A 27407-nucleotide genomic window follows, 5' to 3' on the forward strand; every position below is an offset into this window, starting at 1 on the left:
CCTTCACAAAGCAGACTGAGTCTGAAAACATGAAAAGAAATTTGTCAGAGCAGTAGGAAAATGCATTTCACAATAAGGAACTGATAACAGCATAGAAGTAACAACAGTTTGGGAAACCATGGATAATTTTACAGTTGAAGCTTTGTGTGTTGTTAAAAAGGTGCACTTATCTTTGTTGTACAGCATAAATTGGGAGAGGATTGTAAATCAACTGTAATAGAAAAAACGAAAACCTTTAAAAAATGATTTCATGGAGTTCCCGGCTTGGCAAAGTGCAAACAAACCCGACTAGGAACCATGAGGTTGAAGGTTGGATCCCAGGCCTTGCTCGGTGGGTTAAGGATCCAGCATTTTTGTGAGCTGTGGTGTAGGTCGTACATGTGGCTCTGATCTGGTGTTGCTGTGGCTGTGGCGTAGGCTGGCAGCAACAGCTCAGATTAGACCTCTAGCCTGGGAATCTCCATATGCTGCGGGTGTAGCCCTAAAGGGACAAAAGACAAAAAAAAAAAAAGATTTCACTTGAAACATTTAAAAGGTACAATTATGAGGCAAACAATAGAGTATATTGTAACTTTGTTTGCCCTCTGTGTTTTTGTTTGGTTGGTTTTTTTTTTTGCTTTTTAGGGCCACACCCACCCACGATGTGTGGAAGTTCCCAGACTAGAGTCAAATCAGAGCTACCACTGCTTCCACAGCCACGTAGGATCAGAGCCATGTGTGCAGCCTACACCACAGGTCATGGTAATGCTGGATCCCCAACCCACTGAGCAAAGCCAGGAATTGAACATGCATCCTCATGGATCCTAGTTGGATTTGTTTCTGATGGGCCATGCCTGGAACTCCTGTCCTGATTTTTATGTTTCTTTTTGTTCACCGAAGCTTGGTGGATGAATTTGCAAGTGAATCTTTGGGGTGTTTGTCTTTGACCTGGTACCATCTGTATTTCCCAAATGGCTTGTCGAAGCTGTAGATAGTTAGAAGTATTTCTTAAAGAAGTAAATATGTGGCTAAATTTTAAGCTTAATTTAAACTGTCAGTTGATAACCTGCTGTATTTCTTAATCTATTGTGATAAAGATTCATTTATCTAACTGTTCTAAGTAGTTAATTTTAACTAAACATTTAGATTTGTCAACAGAACAAGACTTAGAAATGAAGTCAGAGGAAGAGCAAGAAAGGCTTGCTGGAAATGAAAATAACCACCCGCAGGTGTGTAAGACTGTACATTTAAATATCTGGCTTAATAATGTTTTCAGTGCTTTAATAAAATAGTTCAGGTGAAATTACCTTTCCAACCAGCCGTTTAGAGTCAAGAGACAAAAATTTAGTATTTGGTTTTTATAGCATTTCTCCAGCCATAAACCTTAAAAAAATATTGTTAGAGTCTAGGAGTCCCCATCGTGGCCAGGTGGTTAATGAATCCAACTAGGAACCATGAGGTTGCAGGTTCGATCCCTGGCCTTGCTCAGTGGGTTGAGGATCTGGCGTTGCCATGAGCTGTGGTGTAGGTTGCAGACATGGCTCGGATCATGCATTGCTGTGGCTGTGGCATAGGCCATATGCTACAGCTCTGGTTCGACCCCTAGCCTGGGAACCCCCATATGCCATGGAAGCGGCCCGAGAAATGGCAAAAAGACAAAAAAAAAAAAATATATATATATATATATATATATATATATATATATATATAGCTAGAGACTATAATAATCTGTAATGAAACTCTATCCTTGGTATTGAAGCAACAAAATCTGTTCAATATTGTTAGCTTCTTCCCTTTTTATAACATCCTCCCATGATAAAGAAAGTGATACCTGGAGTTCCTGTCATGGCGCAGTGGTTAAAGAATCCAACTAGGAACCATGAGATTGCGGGTTCGATCCCTGGCCTTGCTCAATGGGTTAAGGATCTGGTGTTGCTGTGAGCTGCGGTGTAGGTCGCAGACGTGGCTCGGATCATGCATTGCCGTGGCCGTGGCATAGGCCATCAGCTACAGCTCCGGTTCAACCCCTAGCCTGGGAACCTCCATATGCTGCAGGAGTGGCCCAAGAAAAATGGCAAAAAGACAAAAAAAAAAGTGATACCCAATATTGAATCATATGATGAAGCTGTTGAAATTATGACCAATATAATAATGATGGCTACTGAGTTAGAATCCTTAAGGAGTCATCAGCCTAGTGGTTCAGAATTGACAGTTTTCAACTGCCAGTCGCAAATGCCATGATTAAAGATTCATGTTGTCTTGTGAGCTCTCTGTGATTGACTTCAGAATCTACTTCATTCAGAGAATGGGGTCATACAGTCAACCTGATTGCCTATTAAGAGAATCAAACTTTCCAGGATTGGATTTTTCTTACTAGGGCATAAACAGTAGGTTTCTAATGAATGTCATTTTAGGATGGAAAAATCAGTAACTACTATCCAAGTTATTTCAGCCACTCTCACTAGTGAATACTAGAAAGTAATATAACTGGCTGCAATTTTATATATATATATATATATATATATATAAATGTATAGCAATTTGTAGTATAAGATTTGCATTAAAATTTAGGAATTTGTTCCTCTTTCTGATTAAGGTTCATTGATTTTGGCTACTACTAATTTGAAGTTAGCCTATTCTCCGGTTATTAGTCCTTAATAAAAAAATGCTCACACGCACTGTGAGTGTTTTTTAAAGTGTAATTTTAAAATGTGGCTTTATAACATTAAAAATCCTCTCCTAATTCATTTTTGTGAGATTTAACACATAAGATTTGTTCAATTCAAACAGACAATGATAAAATGAGGTTTGTGAGTTCAGGTTTTTCTCCTATTGTAGGCTAAGGCAAGTTACTTTTCTCTTAGTTGTATGCTCTAGTGATTTGATAGTAACTAAACCTAGAGTAAGAAATTTAAGTTATGTTTCAAATCTTTTCTAATTTTTCTTTATCCATACCTGATTATTTATGGGTAAAGTTATTTTCAAACATGTACCCTGACAGAAAAGATATCTGAAAATCAAATCAAGCCAAGTACCTTGCATGTTTGCATCTGCAAAAAAGCCCTCAAGAACCAGAAGTGAATAAGGAATGTGATAGAGGGGACCTCTCTGTATATTCAGGACTTCCTTGTATGCAAAACTATGAGGAAATGTGGTTCAAGCAAGGCAAATTAGAGTAGAAGGGTATTTCAAACCCATCACAGATGAGTTCAAGCAGAAGTTTGGTGCAATTTGTGAAAAATACAAAATTCCTCTTGGTCCTGAGTTATAGCCACCCAATGCTAACTCTAAAGTAGGAGCAGACTTACAGGAAATACCTTCTGGTCTGACAAACAGGACACTGGATGATGAGGGGGAAAAATACTGGAGTATCTATCTCTGTAGTATTCTAGGCCTTTTCAGAACAGAAATAGCCCAGTCTCAAAAATGTTTTCCATCATATTCACATGCATGGCTTGCTTGTCATCTTCAAAGCTTTCCTGGAATGAAAATAAATTAGACAGTGAAAGGGATAAGCCACGCACTGCACAAGTTTTTAACAGAAATGAGGAGAGTTCATGTAAAATTTAAAAAAGGAAGTAACCCTGTAGTTATATTTGAAGTCAAAGAAGACCAAAAATTTGATGTGCACATGTTACCAAATAGGAACCAAACTACCACTTGCTGGAAACCAGACATCAGACATCTACCTCTGTCTAGTGATGGCAAAAGCCCTTTGGATTTGTAGCTTGCTCCCTCCATTAAGATGAAATGTATGATTCAAATAAAAAGTCACACTATTTCAGTTGTTGTAAATAGTCCTAAGAAAATCCAACCTATACAAGCCTGGTTCCAGGAGCCCTTACACACAAATCATTGCAGTGCTAATCACTATAAAAGCATGGAAGCTGCATTAGAAAATGGGTGTTCTTCGCCAAATAGTACCAGAACATCCAAAGTATATCTAAATGAAGAATTACAGCAAGATACGCAAAGGTTTAAGCATGAGATAGGCATGTTGCCCCTAGGGATCCCGGCTCTGGAACAAGAGAAAATTCATCTTCAGAAAGATGTAGAGCTTCATTTGTTATGGCTTTGGTTCTTGCCTTAATCAGTTATCCGATCCATTCTGATTTTCCACTTATGAAGATTTCCATATAAACTGGGGTCATCTAAATATGTAATTGGGTGGAAATAGGTATTTCTGCCATCTAAATAACAGGAGTTCATGAAAATATTTTCTTGGGTTTTGTTGCTTAATCAACCCAAGTCTCTCTCTGTCAGTCTTTCAAGTGGGCTGGGAAACTAATTTAGCTACCTTGTGGCCTTGTGAGCCAGAATAGGCACAAAGGGAGTTACTTAAGAAATATATTAAGCTGGAGGGTTGTTTTCCATTTAAATTCTATTGGCTTAAACCTAAATTGCATTCCCACAGAATGAGAAGGAAGCCGTGATTGAGAGAAGGGGCTGAAACCATGTTTCCACTAAACTAATCTATTCATTGAGCCTTCCTGTGTGCAATCTTACCTGCTTTACTCAGTCCCTAGGCACTTTGAATTCCAACATGGCCTTTTCAAGATATTTTTAATAACAAATGCGTGGACTCATACATATTCTTTAATTACCACTTCCAGCTGTTTCTGTTGAGTCAGGCCTTCACATTATGTTGTTTCATGAAATGTGGAAAGTTTGATATGTATGATTTTATCGTATAGGTAGTGTAAGCCCTCAGCAAAAAAAAAAAAAAAAATCAGTATTTTATCTCCAAAGGAGACAACTGAGTTTTGAGGTGTGTTATTTTTTTTCTTCCAGTAATAGATTATTTAATTTGTTTATTTGCTTTATTTGTATGAGGTGCTTTCAGTTTTAAAGGTAGGCAAAATCTGGAGATACTCTGCTTTAAAGGAAAAAGGTGATAAGCCCCACCCCCCAATTGAGGAAGGCATTGAATTTCTTGGCCAAAATCACACTTTTAACACACCTGGTTAATATGATGAGTTTATTTGGTAATTTATCAGATTTATTGTTGTAGAATTGTATCATCTCTTTGTGTGTGTGTGTGTGTTTTTTGGGTTTTTTTTTTTCAATCTTTCTGTCTTTTCCTGGGCCACTCATGTGGCACGTGGAGGTTCCCAGTCTATGGGTCTAATCGGAGCTGTAAGCCGCTGGCCTATGCCAGAGCCACAGCAATGTGGGATCCGAGCCATGCCTGCAACCTACACCACAGCTCATGGCAATGCCGGATCCTTGACCCACTGAGCAAGGCCAGGGATCGAACCTGCAACCTCATGGTTCCTAGTTGGATTCGTTAACCACTGCGCCACAACGGGAACTCCTGTATCATCTCTTTTGATGCCATAAAATGCTAGGGAATGCTCCATTAGGGCTCTTGGACAAATCGTTTAACTTTCTTGGTTTTATTCCCATTATTGGTAAATAGTGAGGCTAGAGTAGATAATGATCTCTATACCATCCAGCTATAGGATGTTATGGTTATCGAATATGAAATTGGAAAGTATTACTCATTTTCCAGCATTCCATACAAACTAACAGCTTCTCAGTTTCACTCTTCCCTTGGTGTCATGAATTTTAGTGAACATAATTATGTTTTTGATAGTCCCAGGACCCCCCCCCCAAAAAAAAAACATTGTAAAAGGCCAGAAGAATATCTCCACAGGGAGAATATCTTTAGTGTGGAAAGAAGGTTTCTTTTTTGTTACCAAAGAGTTGCAGCCTCTAAATCTGGCTGGTGAAGAGAAAATCCAGGTTGTAAAAACAGAAGAGGACAAATACTGTGTCCTGGCCTTTTTATTGCTCTGTCTCTGCCAGACAGATGGGGAAACCTGGATGTGCATATGAAACATAACCAACATTAAGAAAGCTCTGTTTGAAATTTTGGGAATTCTGTTTCTTTTCCTCAAAGAGGAAGAAGCATAATTTACCAAAAGATCAATGACTTGTAATGATAAAATCAGTATAAATATATTTTTAGCCATTAAAACCAGAGCAAACTCTGAGTCAAATGACAAGATTAATGCAAACCAAGAAGGTCTTTATAGTGAATAAAGTAAGAACAGTCATCTTCAGTGTCAAACTTTCACAAAAGGTTGAAGCAGAAAAGAAGGAGAACAGAAGCAGTGTGATGGAAGCGTCAGAGAGCAGACACCTTGGGTTGCTGCTGTGGCATGTGTTTGATCCCTGGCCCAGGAACTTCCACATGCTGTGGGCAAGATTAAAAAAAAAAGAAAAGAAAAGAAAAAAAGAGAAATAGAAAATCTAGTTTTGTTGTAGTGACATTTGCTTTGAAAAAATAGTTTAGGAGTTCCCTTTGCAGCTCAGTGGGTTTAGGCCCCAGTGTTGTCTCTGTGGGGATGCAGTTCAATCCCTGGCCTTGCTCAGTAGGTTCACATTCTGATGTTGCCACAAGCTGCAGCATAGGTTGCAGATGTGCCTGGGAATGCACATTGCCATGGCCATGGCATAGGCCTGCCAGCTGCAGCTCCCATTTGACCCCTAGCCAGAGATCTTCCACATACCCTGCTATGGCTATGAAAAAAAAAAAAAGGTATAGAAACACTATTAATAAATTTATCCTTTTCATAGCAATCATTTCTTTGAAGAACTATATGTTTTTGTTTCATAAGAGATGGATATTTATCAACTCTGTACACTTAGTACGTTCTCATAAATATTTGTTGGGCATTGTGAAAAAATGATTATTTTTTGTAGGTCCCAGGGCAAATTAATTCTGTGGATGACCTTGATGACTTAACTCTGATACCTGAAACAGCTTCTGAGGATCATGAGTTGCTTTCCTCCGAGTCTAAGACTTCTGTGTTGCTAATTGAACAACCTGGCCTGGAGTGTAAAGGTAGGACCGTTGTACAAACTGACAGCCTTTTTGTGTAGAGCGTTCTAATATACACACAACCTGTCCAGTACTGCACACGGAGCATGGACATGTTACTGTGCTGTTCAAGTGTGAGGCAAAAGATTTCTGTGAAAGCGTAATGAGTTATTACATGCTCTCAGCCAAAGGGCAGTGATAATTCCCACTCACTGTGTTTTTCTGTTGACTTGGCTTCTCGCCTGTGCCTTCAGCCAAGGTCAGTTGATCACTGGCCTCCGAGAATGCTGACGTAACCTCAGGACTTGCTGCCCTGCATTTCCCCCTCCTGGAACCTTTGGTGTTCACTGGTAACCACCGTTATTAGGTATTTTTTTTTTAGAAAATTAGGTCTTGTCATGTTTGCCCCTTGCTTACAGTCCAGCTGCTGCTTCTCTTTGCTGTGTGGTTAAAGGCCACAATCAATCCTCTGGCTTCCTCTTGTACCCATTTTAGACCCTTCTTTCCACGTGAACTTTAGAATCAGCTTGTCTCTTTCTTTAAGAAAAATCTGCTAGTCTTCTGCAAATGAGTTCTGGATCATGTTGCATCTACCGATTTCTTTGGGGGAGAATTGACTTCTTAACAATAGTGAGTTTTCAAGCCTTGGAGAAAGACAATTTCTCCATTCCTGCAGATCTTCCTTGAATTTCTCCATAATATTTTGGAGTTTTCAGTGTATCGATGTCTCCATCTTTTATGTGGTTACCTGTATTTCTTCTTTTTCAGGGCAGTTGTAACTAGTATATTTTAAATTTTAATTTCTGAGGGTTTATTCTGATGATGGAAATACGGTTGGATTTGGTATATTGATTCTGTGTCTTCCAACCTTACCAAGCTCATTTAGTAGGTCTTGTGGATTTTTGGTCGATTCGCTCAGATTTTCGGTGTGACCAAAGGTTGGGAAGCTTCTTCATTCCTGAACTACTCTCTTACTAAAGACAGTTCATCTTCAAGACTTGCAGCCAGCCAGCACCTTCTCTGTCCAGCTAACCAGCCCATGAAGTTGTGCTGTGAGGGTAGCCACAGACAGCACAGACATTTATGGAAGTGTCTGTGTTTTGGGAGAACTTCACCAAAGCAAGCAGCCTGACCCACAAGGTGGAGTTCGCTAAACTCCTATTAGGAAACCATGCTGCCTGCTGATTCGCAGCCAGTTTCACTTCTTCATTGCCCCTCCGATGCCTTCTGTTGCTTGACTTTGACCATGGCACTGGCTGGAACCTCTAGTATTGTGCTGAAGAGGAGCAGAAGCAGCTGTTCCTGTCTTAGTCCCTGTATTCTGGGAGGAGCATTCCGTTTCTCCTCATTAGATACAGTGTTGGCTGTGGGTTTAATCATAGGTCTCCATCATCTCGGAGAAGTTCCCTTGTATTCCTGGTGGCTGGCAGGTTTTTCTCAGGACGATGTGGAGTTTTGTTCAAGTGCATCTTTTTATCTACCTGACAGGATCGTATGAGTGTTTCTTTTTAGTTTGTTAATATGGGCATTGACCTAAGTTGATTTTGAAAGAGCAAAACAGCCCTGCGTTCTGCATTCTTGGGATAGACCCCATTTGGACGAATTATCCCTTGAAGGTATTTTTGGCTTTAATTGGCTGATGTCCTGTTTAGAATTTTTACCCCCGTTTTCGTGACATAGCTTTCTTGGATACCGTTTACTGGTTCTGGTTTGAGGATAATGCTAATTTCACAGAATGAGTGGAGCACTGTGAGGTATCTTCCTTGTTTGAGGAGAATTTGTGTGGAATTGGTATTATTTCTCCCAAAAACATTTGGCAGATTTCACCAGCGTAGCCATCTGGGCCTAGAATTTTCCTTTGTGGGAAGGTCTTTCCCTGGGGCTCTCGTTCCTTTTTCAGATAGAGGGCTATTTGGCTTACTTGTTCTTTCTGCATTGCGCTTTGGTAATTTTTCTCTTTCAAGGAACTTACCCATCTCATCTGAGTTGTCCAATTTGTTGCCCTAAGGTTTATGATATTACTCTGTCATCCTGTTAGTATGGGTAGACACTGTAGCAATATCATGTTACTCCTTTTGGAAACTGGTAATTTGTCCTTTCTCTCGTTGTTTCCTTACCGGCCTGGCTAGAGGTCTGTCCCTCGTAGGGATCCCCTGGAAACACTTGGTTTCACTGAGTTTTCCACATTGTGTTATTTGTCCTCTTTCTCATTGAGTTTTGCCTTTGATGTTTCTTTTTTCCTTTCTTGTGATTTCTTGGAGTTTAATGTGCTCTTTTGCTAGTTTCTTATGGAGCAAGCCAAGGTCACTGATTTGAGACCTTTCTTCTTTTCTGAAACAGACATCCAGTGCTATAAATTTCCCTGGATGTAAGCAGCATCCCATCGATTGTAGGATAACGCGTTTTCACTTTCAGTTCCATTCAAAATGCGTTCTAATTCCTCTTCTCATTGCTCCTTTGACTCAAGGGTTATTTAGATTCCAAATATTTGAGTGTTTTCCAGAGGTATTGTCATTCTTCATTTCCAGTTTCATTGCTTTGTCATCAGGGAACATACTCGGTATGACTTAGATCTTTTTGGCTTGCTCCTTTTATTAAGCTGTATTTTATGACCCAGAATATAGTCTTTTCTGGTAAGTGTTCTGTGCCTACTCGAGAAGAATATTGGTGTTCAAGTCCATCATATCCCTGCTGCTTTTCAGCCTGTCCATTCTGTCAGTTTATTGAGGGAGGGCTAGTGCCATCTCAGAATATAATTGTGTATTGTTTCTCTGTGCAGTTCTCTCAATTTTTGCTTCATGGGTTTTATGAAAATTCAGTTATTTATTTTTTTAATTCATTTGTTTTTGGCCCTGCTGGTGGCACATGGGAGTTCCCAGGCCAGGGATCAAACCCACACCTCCACAGCAACCAAAGTCACTACAGTGAGAACACGGGATCCTTAACCCACTGCACCACTGGGGAACTCCCTCTTCTCATGTTCTGACCTGTGCTCTCCGTCTGCTTTGGTTCCACCAGACTCTCAGTGTCATCACGTCAACTCAGGGAGCCTGGTGGCCTCCAGGTCAGCTCCTTCTGCCTGTGTTGGGGCCTGGACAGTCTCTCAAGGCAGTGAGCTGGGGTGTTGCTTCAGGCTAACCTCGTGTGTTTTCAGGGAACATTGTCCTTCCTTGCCTGAAGCCCTTGGTCTGGAAAAGCATCTGTTATGTATTCTGTTTGTGTTCCTTTTGCTTGTTTCAGGTAGGAAGGGAATCTTGCACATGTTCCTCTGTCTTGGCGAGAAGCAGATGGCAGGAGGACGTGGGCACAGGCTGTGCACTGTTTACCAGTGTTCTTCTTCCTTCTTTGCTCCGTGCTTCCAGCTCAGCCTTCATTTCTCAGTGTGGTCATTTCCTCCTTGGGGAATCTTCCCTGGACCCAGTCTACATCCAGTCACGTTATTGATCATGGACCTCTCTTGTCTTATCGTACCTCTCTGAGTCTTTCTTTGTTTGTCTCTCTCTTCTACTAGACTTGAAGCTGAACAAGAGCCAGGGGTCTTGTGTGTTTTATCTGCAGAGCTTATTTGCATGCTTCCACATTATAGATATCCAATATGTATTGTCTCATGTTATGGATGAGTGACTGTACAAAGCACCCCACCCTTTATCCACAAGAATTGCTCATGCGTTTTATTTCTGTTTTTCTTTTCTCCCGAATGCAGGTTCTGTTAGCTTAGGTGCAGTTCTTACACACAAACGACCGCTAGAACTTGAAAACAACCGAGGTGAACTCCTTAAAGCAAAAGTTAAAAACATGGAAAGTATGATCAGTGGCCTACGAAAGGAGCTATCAGAAACAAAAGAAGTGAAGTCCCAGTTAGAGCATCAAATGGCAGAGTGGCAAGGAGAGCTCTGCAGCTTGAGGTACTGCGCATCTTGGTTTTACCATTTAACTGTTTTCATGATGCGGTTATAGAAGAGATGTTTTATAAGTGCAATCTTACCTTCTAGGATTTTAGAGGGGGAAATCCTCATTAGTATTGTGGACTGTGATTTCCTGAAGATAAATCAGGAATTGCACATAATAACATAATGTGATTGCACATAATCATTTTCATGACCATACCAACATCCATCTTATAGATACCACATTCCTTTGTTAACAGATTGAATTTTGGTCATTTTTCATTTTCTGTATTAATATTAATGATACAAGGAACATCTTTTCTATAAATTCTTTAATATTTTATGACTTGGATAAAGTCTAAGAACTTGAAAGAAAAGTCTACAATCCAGAATTCTGCTTTTTGTTTGCTTGTTTTTTCCTTTCCTGGTTTTACTCTTGGCAGATATATGTTCTGGGGCCAGGGATCAAACTGGCAGTGACATGGAAACAAGCCAGGTCCTCCACCCCATGTGCCACAGTGGGGACTCCTCAATCCATTTTTCTGAATTTTTCTCAGAGAAGATTCTATTACTTTACATTCCCACTCACAGACATATGAAATGGCTCTTTTTCTCAAGACAGAAATTTTTAAAAATATTTTTCAGTTTTCTTCTTAGCACGTGTGGATAGAATAAAACGTAAAATGGAAAGTGATTATTGATTTGCTTATTCAACATCTTTCTCATATGTAGATAAAATTGCTTCTGTGGTCTATGCTGAAAGCGCATTTTTTTCTTTATTGTTTAATTAAAATGTATCCTGTCTTGTTGGGGGGAGGGCTGATTTTAAAATGATTTACTAAATAGTGTTTAACAGGATAAGTTGACAGTGTTGCAAAAGAAATAAATATAAAGTGCAGGGGAGGTAGTTCCTGCTGTAGCACAGCAGGATTATGATCTGGCATTGTCTCTGGTGGTGAGAGTGGTGATGTATGTCAGAGCTGCGGCTTAAATTTGATCCCTTGTCCAGCAACTTCTGTATGCTACAAGTGTGGCCAAAAACAGAAAAACAAAATTGTAGGACAATAGATATTAGACTCCTTCACCTGGTTTGATTCTAGTATTTTCCAGATAGATGTTCTGTAAAAGACATCTACAGATGATATTACGCACTGTAGATGTATAGACTTGTAGATGCAAAAATATCCACAGAGGTTATCTTGCACTCTAAATCATTTGGGGGTACATATAATAGTTCAGGAAGCTGCACTACCATTTCTAGTGAACTTATAAACTTGTTTCTAAACAACAGCTTCCCCTTTTAATTAGTAACAAAATCATCCATTCTAATGGAGCGTCGTTATGACTGTGTGGGACATAAGTTTAGTTTTCACCTCTAATTTTCCTGAATAATTTCAAAATTTCTTTCCTACACAATTCACTAGTTACACTGGATTAAAACTTACTAAGTAGCAGAATGTTTTTCTTTCATTGGTATCTTTTGCGCGCACACGTGTGTGTGTCTTTTTAGGGCCACACTCACAGCATATGGAGGTTCCCAGGCTAGGGGTGGAATCAGAGCTGTAGCCACCAGCCTACACCATAGCCATAGCAATGCCAGATCTGACTCGTGTCTGCAACCTACACCACAGCTCACAGCAGCACTGGGTCCTTAACCCACTGACTGAACCCAAGGATCAAACCTGTGTCCTCATGGATACCAGTCAGATTCATTTCTGCTGAGCCACCAAGGAACTCCCTCATTGCTTTCTTTTAAGTATTTATATCTCTGTGATATAAATACACAGAGGCTGATGTGACAAATTACAAATAGGAGACCTACCTGCTGTGTAGCACAGGGAATATAACCAATCACTTGTGATAGAACATGATGGAAGATAATATGAGAACAGACTGTACATATATGTATGACTGGGTTACTTTGCTGTAAGGAGAAATAGAACATTGTAAATCAACTAGAGTAAATTTAGGAGTTCCCACTGTGGTTCAGTGGAAACGCATCTGACTAGCATACATGAGGATGCAGTTTAAATCTGATCCCTGGCCTTGCTCAGTGGGTTAAGGATCCAGTGTGGCCATGAGCTGTGGTGTAGGTCGCAGACATGGCTCAGATCTGGTGTGGCTGTGGCTGTGGTGTAGACTGGTGGCTACAGCTCCGATTCCACCCCTAGCCTGGCAATCTCCATATGCTGCAGGTACAGCCCTAAAAACACAAAAAATAACAATACTAAAAAATAAATAATTTAAAAATTGAAGAAATGAGACCTAGAAATGCAAGAAAAGTTGGAGAACAGAGACATTTCCTTATAATAGTAAATCAACTACTGAAGAACCAGATCATAAAATGAACTTTTTTTAACAAAAGAAATTCTAAGGTAAGCATGTTTAACTACAGATCGTCCTTACAAAAAGAAGAAGAGCAAAGAAGAAAAACAGATATGTTATATGAAGACATTACAGAGCAATTAAGAGAAGAAGAGGAGGAACACAGGAAAGATGTTGAATTGAGAGACCAACTTGAACTCACTCTCAGAATACTAGAACTGGAAGTGCAGACTGTGAGAAATAGGCTGACCCAGGTAAGTTAATCTTTGGTGAAACTTTATATTTCAAACACTATTTCACCCATGTCATTTATCCTATCCCTTTGATTTAATATGTGTCATTTAGGTTTAAAACCAATAAAAGGTTTTCTCCTCTGAAATATGAACTATGATATTTACAGATTAAATTATTAACTTTGTGCAATTCTTGGCTTCTAATAGATGCTCTGTATGTATTTTATGAATGGAGGAATGCTAGGTAAAATGAGCTAAATCATGAATATAATGATTGGCATTTTTGGTCCATTCAGCAAAGTGATATTCTCTGTTGTTTTTTGTCTTTTGGGGTTTTTTTTTTTTTTGGTTTTGTTTTGTTTTGTTTTGTTTTTTTGCCACCCAGCAGCAAATAGAGTTCCCATGCAAACCCAAGCTGCACTTGCCAGGGACCAAACTTGTGTCCTGGCCCTGCAGAGATGCTACCGATCCCATTGAGTCACAGTGGGAACTCCAACAAAGTAATACTCTTATTTCAAATCCATGGACTCATTTTGGCTTTTTGTTCATTCATTTGACTCTGTTTGGGCTCTGCCTACAGCATTCTGGGTCAGGGATTGAACCTGCATAGCAGCTGTGACCTGAGTCACAGCAGTGGCAACCCTGGATCTTTAACCTGCTGAGCCAACAGGGAACTCCAATTTTGAGGGTGTTTTATGTGAAAATACAGGCTAAATTAACATACAGTGCCTTTAGACTGTGATGGAAAAAGTTATATGTTTTGTAGAGGAATTTTCTTTCTCCATACCTTACCTGCCTGTATTTTTGCTCTGTGATTAATTTAGCTATCATTTAAATTAAAAGATGAACTGTTCATTTGGAATAAATATCTTTGTGCTTAAAGGAAGGCCACTTCCATTCAACATATTCTTCCTTCAATTTCTTCTCTTAAGCTTCTGACTTCTTTTAGAAGGTATGAGACCAAAAACCTAGTGAAATGTGTCTGCAGGTTGTAGAAGACGTGTGTGTGTGTGTGTGTGTGTGTGTGTGTGTGTGTGTGTGTGTTTGTATATGTATATATTCTGAGGACCAACACTATGTATTCCAGATGCTAGAGAGGATTTTTAGAGCCTATGTAAGTATATCTGTGGGGGCAGGTGGCATTTCTGGCCCTTTGGGTAAAGTAACTTTTTTTGGTAACTTTTATGGCTGCACCCAAGGCACATGAAAGTTTCTGGGCCAGGGATTGAGTTTGCACTGCAACTGCAGCAGCACAAAATTCTTGAACTCAATGCCCCTGGCTGGGGATCATGCTTGTACCTCCACAGTGACTTGAGCTGCTACAGTCTGATTCGTAACCCACTGAGACATAGCGGGAACTCCTAAAGTAACCCTTTTAATTCAGATCCATTGTCTGCAGCAGTCATGTCGTGACATTTATGACCGCCTCATCCAAGGAGAGGCCTTTAATATTTTCCATAGGAATTGATGAACTCTCCATAATTGCAAACTGCTAGTAGTCATAATAGATATTCTTGGTTTCGCCAGTGATTTTACTTCCTTGATAGATTAACCGGGACATCATCACTTCCACTGATGACAGGGAGGAAGCAGAGGGCCAGTTCAGAGACCCTATGTTGGATGTCATCCTTCTCCTTGTGAGAAACTTACCACTTTGCTCCATGTGGTATCCTATTTCAGTGCAAGGAACTTTTGAGAATAGTGATAGATATGCCACAGTATATGCTTAGTTACAATTTATGGAGAAGTATCTTATTTTTAGTAAAAGAGTTCAATCGAATGTCCCACCTATTTCCCACTGATTAATATTCTAACATTAATAAGAGGAAATAAAAGTTATTGCAGCAGCAAATACTCTCATGATTTTCTAAGAAGAGCTCTATGCATTTGACCTGATTTACCATTAGTGTATTCACCAAGAGTGAAACCTCAAGCTTATTTTGGGTTTCTATGTATCATACTCCAGAAGTACTCGTGGTTGGTTTCGTGTAAGCGGATTCATAGTAGAAACAGAAGACCTTGCTTATGTTTTTAATCTCTTCATCCTAGAAATGTCCTAGAGAGGGAATTGATTAGTACAGTGGCTAGCTTTGTCAGTTATCAGTAGGTGTAATTCTTTTAACTGACTGTAAAACATGTTAGGAAGTTTAAATTTTTTTTTTTGTCTTTTTGCTATTTCTTTGGGCCGCTCCCGCGGCATAGGGAGGTTCCCAGGCTAGGGGTCGAATCGGAGCTGTAGCCACTGGCCTATGCCAGAGCCACAGCAACGCGGGATCCGAGCCACGTCTGCAACCTACACCACAGCTCACGGCAACACCAGATCGTTAACCCACTGAGCAAGGGCAGGGACCGAACCCGCAACCTCATGGTTCCTAGTCGGATTCGTTAACCACTGCGCCACGACAGGAACTCCCAGGAAGTTTAAATATTTATGAACTATTCTCTGGAAGAAAACACCTTAGGAAATTTGGTCTGTTCAAAGCATGTACAGAGAAAAGGCTCTTTCTGTGGGGTGGCTCTACAAGTTAGATATCAGAAGCCATGCTTAAGTATAGTCAGATTTGTTCATCTTTTATTGTAAGCCTTCTGGGCTTTGTCTAATTCAGAGAAGGCTTCTCTAATCCTGAGCTGCTGCTTGTGGTTTCCTTTTTCCTTTCATGGAGTGATTGTCTTCCATTCAATTTTTGAACTTCAGGGGATTCCTGCTTGTGGAAAGTCTGAGAGATGTATCCAAGCTTTATTTCTGTCCAGTTGGATTTCCACTCACTGCAGTCATCTCATTGAATAAACACATAGACTAGTGTTTCATTTCAGAGGAAAGCATGGGTCAGTTTATTGAGTACAGGCTAAAAATCTCCTTTGCTTTTACTTAGGTTTCTGATGGTCACGAAAAAGCAACGAATCTGTCGCATGAAAATCTCATGATGCAGGATGAAATTGCCACATTAAAACGAGAAATAGACACAATAAAAAATGAGAACCAGGAAAAGGAAAAGAAATATTTAGAGGACATTGACATTGTAAAACAAAAGAATGATGAACTTCAAAAGACAATAAAACTTAATGAGGAAAAATTGACACAGACATACAGTGGACAGCTTCATGATCTGACAGCTGAGAATACAAGGCTGAAGTCTAAACTGAAGAAGGAAAAACAAAAGACAGAAAGCCTGGAAACAGATGTTGCGTTATATTGTTCCAAGCTGACTACTGCCATGAATGACCATCAGCAAAGTCAGACATCAAAAAGAGACCTGGAACTCACCTTTCAGAGAGCAAGAGGTGAGTGGCTATGCTTCCAGGACAAAATGAATTTGGAGATGTCTAACCTGAAAGATCACAACAAGCTACTTTGGCAGCAATTGTCTGAAACCCAACGTAAATTCAGTAGCCTAGACATTGAGATGCATCACACGAGAGATGCTCTCAGAGAAAAGTCTTTGGTGTTAGAAAACAGACAGAGAGAACTGAGCCAAGCACAGTGTCAGAAGAAGGAAAGTGAAGACCCATGTCAATGTGAACAAGGCAAAGTGAGGAAATACATGGGCAAGCAGGAGCGCTTGGAGAAGAGATTAGCCCAACTAGAGAGTGAAAACCTGTTGCTGCGACAACAGCTGGATTATGCACAAAACAAAACTGACAGCAAAGAGAAGAAGGTAATTGATAGCCAAGAACGGTTTCAGGATATCCTGAAGAACCTTCCAGACGAAAGGGAAGAGGAAAGTCTGATGCTGGAGGAAAGCCTGATGCTGGAGAAAAGCCTTAAGAAGTTAACCAATGAGCTTCATCTTCTCAAGGAGAAACTGTCTCCTGCTGAAAATGTGAAAACACAGAGAGCAGTAAGTATCCAGAAAGAGGAGGGATTCTCAGACTTGCTGAAGGGAAGTTCAAAGGAACATTTATGATGACCACAACGGAATCTAGTTGAATGTCAAAACTGATATCTATATGTCTGTATATCTACATAGATATGTATATGCTATCAATCAGCTTAAAAGCCTACCTTGTAATCAGCAAACAAAAATTAGACCTGAGAGGTGCTTGGCTTTGGGTAAAGACATTGTGTCACCTATGCAATTGTAAGAGATGATGGTATAAATTGTTCGTGATATAGACGTTTGTTAACGATGTACTGTTACGGTGCCAAGACGATAATTTCTGTCTCTGTGTCACCACATTGTGAGATCTTGATGGAGAAGATGAATGAAATGCTCATACCTCAAATGAGTATTTTGATATTAAGATTCGGTTGTGTGGATGACCTTGCCAGCCCATCAAGATTTCCCAGAGGGACTCATGTATGAGTGCTGTGTCTCATAGTTCTTTTCCTTCAGTAGCTTTTCAGACCTTTCCCTTTGGTATAGTGTTAGTTTTATTCATGTCCATTTGATGTAAGTTTGGAAATATTTCAATCTCAAATCATGTATTCTTATGGCATCTCAACTCTTTAAAGGCATCTCCTTTTCATCAAACCATAATCTGGCACCCATGGGGTGAGTTTTGGCAGACCTGCATTTGACTTAATCTTCCCACTGCTACTTATAATTTACTTTGGCCATTTTTACGAATGATTGGTTCCTCATTCTCATTTCACGCCTGAGCTGCTCTTATTTGATAGGAGTTTGTCCAACCCAGATTGAACTGTAGCTCTCTGATTGATTAGTTTGGCATTGGATTCCCATTTTCAGCCTAATGCAAGGTGGCAGGATTCATGAGGAGCCTGCATGGAGTGGGTGGGGGGGAGGGCAGCAGGGGCTGCAGTCAGGGAGGCAGGTGGAGGCCAGGTTATCAAGGGCCCTGGAGGCCATGGGCATGGCCTCATTTTTATTCTGAGTAAGGAATCCACTGGAAGGACTTGAGCATGGGATTGAATGTGTGAGGAACTCTGTTTGGGTTTGGTTTCATTTTTAATTGTAGTGAGGTAGAGTTGATTTACAGTGGGAAATCGGAAGGTAATTGGAGCCTCTAAGAAAAAGGAAGGAAGGTGTTACACAGCATGGAATTTACCATTACTCATTCTACCTATACACCTATTTTTTTCTATTTCTTTGGGTTTCTTGGCGGGGGGGGGGGGGGGGGGGCAGGGGCGGTAGACCCAAAAAAATCACTTAATTTGGGGAAATATAAATCCCTCAATGTGTTGAGTCCTGAAACACAGCTTTTCCTATTGTTAAATTTAGTACAAGTAGGAGTTCCTGTCGTGGCACAGTGGTTAACGAATCCGACTAGGAACCATGAGGTTGCGGCTTCGGTCCCTGCCCTTGCTCAGTGGGTTAACGATCTGATGTTGTCGTGAGCTGTGGTGTAGGTTGCAGACGCGGCTCGGATCCCGAGTTGCTGTGGCTTTGGCGTAGGCCGGTGGCTACAGCTCCGATTCGACCCCTAGCCTGGGAACCTCCCTATGCCGCAGGAGCGGCCCAAGAAATAGCAACAACAACAACAACAAAGACAAAAGACAAAAAAAAAAAATAATAACTTAGTACAAGTAGAAGAGGTAGCTTTTTCCTATTCCAGAGGGCAAACTGTTGACTCTCTTATGTCTTGAACCCTGGCCTGTGACCTGAAGTTGAACAGCACCCCATTACTGACCCCAAAACATCAGCTGTTTTTTAGTGACAGCGTTATTGAAATAGAAGCCATTCATTTAAATTGTACAGTCCAGGGACATTTAGTATATTCCAAGGGTTATTCATTTATCACCACAGCCAATTTTAGAACATGTTCATCAGCCTCAAATAAACCCTCTACCTCTTCGCCATCCCCACGTGTGAGTTTCCCATTCCCCTCTCTTCCCAGGCCTTGGGAAGCACAAGTCTTCTCCTGGTCTCTACACATGGATTTGCCTTTTCTGGACATTTCATACGAATAGAATCACAATGTGGGGTCTTTTGTGGCTGCCTTCTTTCATTTAGCATGTTTCCGAGGTACATCTGTTTTGTAGCATGCACTTCATTTCTTTTCATTGCTGTATGTTATTCCATGGTATGGACATACCACATTTTATCTAGCCAATCATCAGCTGATGGACCTTTGGGTTGTTTTTACTTTTTGACTATTGTTGATAATACCACTGTGAACATTTACGTCCAGGTTCTGGTGTAAATATATGTGTTCATTTCTTTGGGGAATATACTTAGGACCGGAATTGCTATATCACATGATAACTCCCTTTCACCTTTTGATAAACAGCCATAATGTTTTTCCAGAGTGGCTTCACCATTTTACATTTTTATCCAAAGTGTGTCAGCATTTCAATTCGATACATGCCTGTCAGTACTTAGCATTCCCCGTCTTTTTTATTACAGCTGTCGCAGTCAGTGTGAAGTGGCATCTCATTGTGGTTTTGATTTGCATTTTTCTGATGACTCATAAGGTTGAGGAGCTAGTCACAAGCTTATGACCCATTTGTGTATCTTCTTTGAAGAACTGTCTGTGCACATTTTTGCCAGTTTTTAAATGGGATTTGCCTTTTATTATCAAAGTGTAAGAGTTCTTTTTGTTTCCTAAATACAGTTGTGTTTTCCCAGATACAGGACTGTCAGATGTTTTCTCCCCTTCAGTTCCTCACCTGTTCACCTTTTTCACAGCATCTTTTGAAGCCCAGAAGCTTTTACTATGTATGAATTGAAGATAATCTCTTTTTTGTTTATTGGTGTCATATCTAAGGAACAATTCTCAAATCCAGTCATGCAAATAACACACCTAGGTTTTCCTCTAAAGAATTCTGCAGATGCAGCTCTTCACTTTGAGTTAGTTTTTACATATGGAATGAGGTAGATGTTTCATTGTCTTCTTTTGTGTGTCAGCATACATTTATCCCACTATCATTTGTTAAAATCAAATTCTTTTGTCACTCTTACTGATAGTCAATTGACAGTAAACATGACGGTTCCTTTTTAGAGCCTCAGTGGTAATGCATTAATCTGTATGTGCCAGTGCTAACTCACATTTTATGAGAACTCTTTTGGTCATCTTGCAGGTTCCCAATTGTTTTCTGTAGTAATAAAAAGCCAGAGTAGTGGAATGCCTTTAAACACATCTGTGGAGATTTTCTGCTTTGGAAGGAACTGTGACCAGCTTCTATGTTGCTGATGCTGTGACGTGATGGGAAGTAGGCTTACAAAGATAAATTCCATTTCTTTTTGCCCCTCAACTCAAACATTTATTCTCTCACCCAGAGCCTCCCACTTTACCCCAGTTTTCATCAAATCCTAGTCACAGGATCTGCTGCCTCAGTCTACTATATACTTCATTATGTTTAACTGTTATAATTCATAGACTCATCCATAAACTTTGCCAGTTAGGAGAAGATTAACTCTGGGCTGTCAGCTTTCCCCTTGGGAAATCTCTTTAATCCAGCATCTTGCAATTCACAATGAAATCATCTCTTGATTTGGTTCATGTAAAACACTGCTCTGACCTTGTTCTTGGCATAGATCCTGCTCTCAGAATCCACAGCCCCTTGAATCTACCTCCTTTTACCTAACAAGAAAGAGATGCAGAGCTATACTTTATAGCGTAATACATAATTAATGGAATAAATATTTCATGCCATCCAAAGAAAAATTATCAAGGGTGCAGCTGTTAAAAGTCAGGTAATATCCAGAATTCCATTGTGGTGCAGCAGTTTAAGCACCCGAGGTTGCTGCTCTGTCACAGGCTGAATCCCAGGCCCAGAAAATTCCCCCTGTCACAGGGGAGGCCCAAACACCACCACCACCACCACCACCACCACCACCACCACCACCACCACCACCACCACAACAGGTAATATTCAACCAGTTTACCAGAGACAGACAATAAATGAGCAGTTTGTACTTCACAGTTTCACAGCCTATCTGTGTGATATGGAGAAGCGTTGTGGTACAACCTAAGATGAGAGCATTTTACCTCCCCATATGGATGAGCCTTGAGGAAAGTAAAGGGAAGACTGTACCGCCCTTAGAGACGGCCAAAGGACTCTCCATTTGTTTTACTACTGAGAAAATTAAAAATGCTTCCACAGGGTTTTATTTCCTCTCTGAGGAAAGGGAACTGAGGATTGAGTGCTAGATTATTAAATACTCAAAGCTGCCTATCTCTAGAATTTCAGTTAATTGAAATGAGTTTGCAAGTCTGATTCTGGCTATTCAATGGACTATTTCTAGTTGTTTCTCAGTTGCTGTACTTCAAATCATGTGTCTCCTTGCATACCAGTCTTCTTTATCCTCAACCATGAGGGGAAATTTTAAGGTGGCATCCCTGTCTGTTTGTAAGAAATTTAATTGAAGGGAACCCTAAACACACTTCTTCCTCAGTAGTTCTTAGGTGTTTCTTCTAGTTATCTTCTTCTTCTCTTCAGTAGAGTTTGTCATTAAGAAATCAGTTGCAGCACTTCTTAGATTCCAGATTACAGGAGACCAGTCTCTACTGTATTTATGTTACATATCTTCTGATCTTTTTTTTAAATCCACTTTCCTGTTTATCTGTATTTCCCTGAGAAACTCTCCAAAGTGCAGTGGTTTAAAGGAACAATGTGTATTTTGTTCACAGTCTACATTTGGGAAGAATGTGGCCAGAACAGCAGGTCTCTGTTCCCCTCAGCTTCATCTGGGGGCTAGAATCACTGGAAGGTCTGTTCCCTCACATGCTGATTGTTGGTATTGGTGGCTGTCTGGACCTTTGGTTGGGGCAGGCAGGTGGAACAACTGCCCTGAATGCCTGGCCTCTCTCTGTGGCCTGAGCTTCCTCACAACAGGGATATGGGATCCAAAGTTTAAGGTCCAGGTGGAAGCTGTACTGTCTTTTCTAACGTAGCCTTGCGGTTCACATAACATCACTTCCACCATATTGTGCTCATTAGGAGCAAGTGACTAAGGTTACCCCGTGTCCCACCATTTTTAGGAGATGAATTTTCTAACACTTATGTTTACATTCAGAAACCAGCGTTATCTACTCGCTGGCCACAATGTTTCATATTCCATCCACGTGAAAATACACTGAACCTTACCAGTTCTCCCATAAGTCTCAACTGTTAGTGTGTCAGGCTCAGGCTCAAGTCCCAGATTTTACCATCTTCATCAGGTACAGAGAGGGACGAGTCAACTTGGTGTGGTTTCTAGAGTTTATCCCTATGAGTGCAGTCCTCTCACCATGAAGACTTGGGAACTATAAGGGTCACGTTATCTACCACCCACACACCCAACATTCTGGTAAGCTGCTCAAGGCTCTCCCATTCTGAAATGGAAAAGGAGAGGCACAGTGGACTACAGCAGTTCTGAAATACAGCCTGATACCTGCTCTTTGATTAGGACTTGGTCCTAACCATGGGAGCGATTCTCCTTTGCTCTACCCTCTGAGCTCTTAGTTCTGTCCTTTTCATGAGCAGTGACCTGGGTTTGTAGCTAAGTAGTTTTCTCAGGCAACTTCCTCCTCGTAGAATTGCTAAGGAAAACCTTTTGAAGTCCTCTTCACATTTTGTAAGGTCTTGGTCTCTTTTAGTCCAACTGTGGTAGCAGTGTTTTTGTTTCCACAGCTCTCTTTATAACTTTGAGTTTCCTGTGAAATTTATTGGGGTTCATTCCTTCAAAAAAGCTACCGTCACAAGAATCTTTTTGAGATAACTCTTCACCTTGGGCTTCCTGTGAAGTTGTCATGAGACAATACCTTTCAAATGCTTATGCTTTTAAGATCCTAAAAGAAGGAATTTGAGGTAGACCTTCAATCTTCCAAGGTCTTAATAAAGTGTTTTACAGACTTGGCTTCATCTTTAGGTCATGTGTTCCTGGGAGCACCCTACATATGCTCTTAGCCCAGAAGCCATTTCTCTATTTTAGTTTTGCTTGACAGGTGGACATGTGGAGGTACTATCAATGGGATACAGATATTTGAACCCAGTGAACCTAGTTTCTTTATGCTTAATAATCTTTTTTTGTTGAATTATCCTTCTCATCAATTTTGCTTTCATCTGTTGCATAGCACACGTCCTGTATGTGTGTGTGTGTGTGTGTATATATATATAATATGTGTATTTATATACATTTTATGTGTGTGTATATATATATATAATATGTGTATTTATATACATTTTATGTGTGTGTATATATATATATAATATGTGTATTCATATACATTTTATGTGTGTGTGTGTATATATATATATGTATACACACACACACATACATTTTCTCACATTATTCTGGCTGCATAGCAGAAGGAATTCTATCCAGCCTTTTGTGATGGAAAGTGAGGGAGGACAATGTTAAATTTTATTTTTCAATTTTTTAAAATGAAAATTGATCCTATGATTCTTTATATTTTCAGATTACATGAGTACTAATATAAGAATGATTCAATTTTGATAATTCAGTTGACATTGATGATAAATATTTTAAGGTTCAGCTTTTTTTTTCGCCTTATTTACAGCTGCTGTCTGAAACATTGACTCCAAATTAAAGGGAGCAAATATACCAGAATTACTAGTTTATAGTTATTTTTACAATGTATTATTTTCATTTGCTTTAGAAACAATCAACATCTCAAGAAACCTTAGTGAAGTTATGGGAAAACAAATCTGTTACAACGAAAAGTGAAATGGAACTCAGAACTAGAGATCTTGAATCTGAACTCTCAACAGTGAAAACTTGTACAGACTATGCTAAGGAAACAGAATTGAAAATGTATAAGCAACTCTACCTAGAAGAAGTAAAAGTTAGAAAGTCATTAGACAATAAACTAAACAAGTAAGTTAAAACCTAGAGTCAGAATTTAAGGGTTTTTGAAGCTTTGCAATTTATTTATTTATTTATTTTAAATTTTTTAATTTTTTTGCCTTTTCTAGGGCTGCTCCTGCGGCATATGGAGGTGCCCAGGCTAGGGGTGGAATTGAAGCTGTGGCCGCAGGCCTACGCCAGAGCCACAGCAACGTGGGATCCGAGCCGCATCTGCAACCTACACCACAGCTCACAGCAATGCCAGACCCTTAACCCACTGAGCAAGGCCAGGGACCGAACCCGCAACCTCATGGTTCCTAGTCTGAGTCACTCTGGTTCCTAGTTGGATTCCCTAACCACTGTGCCACAATGGAAACTCCAGCTTTGCAATTTAGACAGCAATATTATTATAAAATTTCCTTTTGGAATTACTCTAAATAGCGACATTAACACATTGAACTATTTTTTTGGAAGATGACCCCTTCAACTGAAAAGGTCACATTCTAGCTTTTGGTAAATTTAGCTTCTTGATTCTGATGTTCGGTACCATCACTGGATAGCACCCTGAGGCAAACTCTGATGTATGCTGTTAGGTTTTCTGCTCTACACAAAGGTAGGCTTGTGAAATAGGGGAACGTTAATGTAGGGGTGAAGGGCAGCATACTTCACTTGGTGGCTGAACATAAAACAGCGTCCTGCCTAGGGGCATGTGCGGAACACGGAAAGGGCAGATCTCACCTGCAGGTCTTTGGTAAATACTGTTAGAAGGTACAGGATTCCCCGCATCCAAAAGCAGTGGGTGCCTATGTTTGTTTCTGTTTGTTTGTTTGTTTATTTTTGTTTGCTTTTCAGGGCTGTTATTTACAGTATAGGGAAGTTCCTGGGCTTGGGGTCAAATCAGAGCTGGAGCTGCCAGCCTACACCACAACCAGAGCAATGCAGGAGCCGATCCACATCTGGGATATACACCAGAGCCCACGGCAATGCCAGATACTTAACCCACTGAACAAGGCCAGGGATGGAACCCCCATCCTCATGGGTACGAGTCAGGTTCATTCCCACTGAGCCACTATGGGAATTCCGCCATGAAATCTCTTGTAAAACCCAAATGACATAACGCAAAGAAGCAGTGAACTGGAGGACATATCTTGCTAGTGGGTGCCTAAAATAAATAAGCATCAAGAAAGCACAGGTGCTCCCAGGACAGTTCAAAGCTTCAGGGGCTTGATGCTGAGATGCTGAATGTACTTCCTGGGGGAAGAGCTTGGTGGGTGGGCCTGTTCTCCCTGCTTGGGGTGTGGTGCCTCTGAGATGACTCTGTAAAATGCACACTGACTGCTGCTTTGGCTTTTGGCCTTTGTTCCATAACATTAGAAATCCTGTTCAGATTGTTTTTCAGTTATCAAAAACATACTGATGTAACCCTTTCATAAGAGCGAAGAAACATATACTTTCAAGAAGCAGGGGGTATGTTTAGCTTCCTCTGCAGCTGTTTCAGGTCTTTGGGATCACCGACTCCACTATGGCATCCTCCCCTTGAGGTTTGTTGCTCTAAATCATTCCTCTGGGCCACGTGCTTCATTTCTCCAAAGTCATGAATGAAATGTGTGTACAGTGGTGGTGAACACAACCGTTGACCATGTCTTTGAGGGATGGTTTATTTTTTATCCCTGTATTTGTTTACTTAAGAGAAGTTTGTCTAAGTGCAGGCATTCCAGAAGGCAGCAAGTGTCACCTATTACGCCACCTCCATCACTGACATCCTTTCTCTCCTCTCCTGACTTTGAATTACTTGTTGGTTAAGAATCCCTTAGGGGCAGGGGATCTCTTGATGTCATGGTGGCTTAAGGATTCTGCATTGTCAATGCAGTGTCTGGGTCCTGACTGTGGCGCTGGTTCAGTTCCTGGCCAGGGTGCCCCCCCCCCAAAAAAAAATGTCTTAGGCACATATGTACTTCTGCTCTGATACACTTTCAGTGCTAGAACACAGTTCAGTGCATATCATTTAGGAATCATTTAGAAAAAATGAAATAAATGAAATACGCATTTTACAATCTTCACAGGACTGAAGAGAGGCTGGCTGAGACCACTGCTCAACTTCAGGTGGAGACAGAGCTAAATAGACTTCAAACTTTGACTACAAGACCAGTCCTGGAGCCACCTCGTGCTGGAAATCTTCGTAACATTTCAGTGTTTCGTGGAAATCTTACTCCAAGAGAAAACTCAGTGACTTCTACCGCACATTCACATCCTCCAAATAACAGCATCGATGCTTTCTTGACCAAGGTTAGTTATATTATCCTTTCTGTCTCGGGTTTCATATTTCTGATGTAATTCTTGTTTTTAAGTGGTGGAATGGTGAGTTGTTTATTTGACTTTTGCACACTAAGGAAAAGCCATGTTATTGGTGCTAATCAAGAAAGGAGACACATTTTGTAAATTTTTTAAGTCCCTGGATTTCTCATTTTTAAGAGATACACATATCATTAACTTTATTTCAATGAATGTAACTGATTGACAAATTTTAAATGTCTTGAGAACTTGCATTAAAATAACTTTTTTTTTTTTTCTTTTTAGGGCAGCATGTGCAGCATCTGGAAGTTCCCAGGCTAGGGGTCCATTTAGAGCTACAACCGCTGGCTTTTGTCACAGCCACAACAATGCAGGATCCAAGGTGCATCTGTGACCTGTCACAACGCCCTGCAAGACTGGATCCCTGAGGCAATGAGGGAGGCCAGGGCTCAAAAGCCCTTCCTCATAGCTGCTAGTCAGGATCATTACCACTGAGACACAGCAGGAACTCCTTAAATTCCATTTTAGAAATTAAATATTGTTGCCTAATAACCAAAGAAATACTTTCAGATGTTTGGCATACTTTCTAATTGATTTCAGTTTTGCCATAGTTCATCATTTTCAAGTTTGTTGCACTCCAGTTTTTCTACCCCTAAACATTAGTAAATGATTGGCATCCAAACACTTAAGCACATACGGATGTGTTTTACCTTAAAGGAAGCTAAGATAAACCCTTTTAAGAATCAAAAAAACTTGTAACACTGAATAACAAGACTTAGTTCCCATTGTGTCTCAGTGGGTTGTGAACCTGCCACGGTGTCTGTGAGGACGCAGTTTCAATCCCTGGCCTTGCTCATTAAGGATTAAGCATGGCCCCAAGCTGCTGGCATAGGTCACAGAGGTGACTTGGATCAGGCGTTACCCTGATTGCAGTGTAGGCCTCAGCTTTGGCTCTGATTCAACCCTTAGCCTTGAAATATCCATATGCCTCTGGTGCAGCCATAAAAGTACAATAAAATAAAAGATTCACATCTGCTTTTTCTTTTCTTTTTGGCTACCCCACAGCATATAGAGTTTCTGGGCCAGGGTTCAGGTCTGAGCCACACCATAGCTACACCACAGCTACGGCACTGCGGATCCTATAAATCTCTGTGGGGTCTGGGGATTGAACCTG

The 27407-nt window shown here is 40.4% G+C and overlaps 1 pseudogene; it reads left to right on the forward strand.

Moving 5' to 3' along the window:
• The window catches only part of LOC125121900 (ankyrin repeat domain-containing protein 26-like), a 176209-nt pseudogene that overhangs the window by 142139 nt on the left and 6663 nt on the right, over window positions 1-27407 (forward strand).

Source organism: Phacochoerus africanus, chromosome 3 (assembly GCF_016906955.1).
Source record: "Phacochoerus africanus isolate WHEZ1 chromosome 3, ROS_Pafr_v1, whole genome shotgun sequence".
NCBI classification, from domain to species: Eukaryota; Metazoa; Chordata; class Mammalia; order Artiodactyla; family Suidae; genus Phacochoerus; species Phacochoerus africanus.